Source organism: Bison bison, unplaced genomic scaffold, assembly GCF_000754665.1.
Source record: "Bison bison bison isolate TAMUID 2011002044 unplaced genomic scaffold, Bison_UMD1.0 scf7180017864360, whole genome shotgun sequence".
Taxonomy (NCBI): domain Eukaryota; kingdom Metazoa; phylum Chordata; class Mammalia; order Artiodactyla; family Bovidae; genus Bison; species Bison bison.
The window spans coordinates 942,814-944,433 of NW_011494932.1; positions in this window are offsets into that span (position 1 = coordinate 942,814).

Sequence of the window (1,620 nt, forward strand, 5' to 3'; positions counted from 1 at the left end):
ATTCTCCAGGCAAGAATACTGGAGTGGGTTGTCATTTCCTCCTCCAGGGGATCTTCCTGACCCAGGAATCAAACCCAGGTTTCGGGCACTGGAGGTGGATTCATTACCAACCGTGCCGCCAGGGAAGCCTCCAAATACTATAGATATTGTCTATAGTAATTTATTTGACATATGTTTTTCGCAAATTTTTTCTTACCTGCCTTTTGACAGCAGTAGCAGTAGCATGTGATTTGTAAGAATATGCTGTACAGATGGAGCTATATTTCTGATTTCATGATTTTGACTGAAAAAAAAGCTATAGTTTTACTAATTAAGAAAGAAACACACACACAATCAATAGTGGTGCTAGTTCTGGGTCCAGATGATTTTTTTCTGAATTTATAAATACAATGAAACCTTACTCTTCTCTACTCTTTAGCCCATATATGCCCAAGTAAATATTCACAATGTTACTGGACTTGTGTTAAAAAGTGCTATTCATGTATGGTTCCCACTGATGTTGGCTTTAATACAGCTTTCAATTTTTCAGTTAATTATGAGACAAATATTTATTAATTCAATTCATTTACTCAGTGTTTCAGCTCAGGGATTTCAATTTATTCCATTTCAAATTTTGAAAAGGTTAACATAATTAGTCATAAAAACTGATATTACATTTCTTTTCATTCTCTTTCTGTGCAAGAAATAAATCCTATGATTTTGAATTACATCTATTATGGAATGTTTAAATATTTTAACATTAGCTGTTGCTGATAACATGGTTCTATAAAGCACAATTAAGATTTGTTTTAGTTGTTTTATTACCTTGTAAACGATATTTGGGAAAGTGGGAGGAGGAAGAGCTTATTTCAGAGTATAGGACGTCTCTTCCTGAGCCTCAAAGATATTTCAAGGGTTTTTCATTTTAGGGAATGCTGGCAGAGAAGAAATTAAATTCATTTCTCAGGATTAAAGCTAATTTAATAATTTAATAAGGGAAATGAGGACATGACATAATTGGTGAAATGTGCATTTGTGAATAGCTATCTTCACTCTATCATCTAGAGAGATCATCCTCAAACACAAATCTGGTAGAGACAGACCAATACTCTGAAAGCCTGCTTCAATATCCTTAAATATCCTAGACTGCAAACATGTTGCACTTCTAATACCACCATTTAAACAGCTATTAACACCATAAACATGTATGATCTTTGGTTCAGTTCAGTTCAGTCGCTCAGTCATGTCCGACTCCTCACTACCCCATGAACCACAGAACGCCAGGCCTCCTTGTCCATCACCAACTCCCGGAGTTCACCCAAACTCACGTCCATCGAGTCGGTGATGCCATCCAACCATCTCATCCTCTGTCATCCCCTTCTCCTCCTGCCCTCAATCTTTCCTAGCAGCAGGGTCTTTTTAAATGAGTCAGCTCTTCGCACCAGGTGGCCAAAGTATTGGAGTTTCAGCTTCAACATCAGTCTTTCCAATGAACACTCAGGACTGATCTCCTTTAGGATGGACTGGTTTGATCTCTTTGCAGTCCAAGGGACTCTCAAGAGTCTTCTCCAACACCACAGTTCAAAAGCATCGATTCTTCGGTGCTTTCTTCACAGTCCAACTCTCACATCCATGCATGAC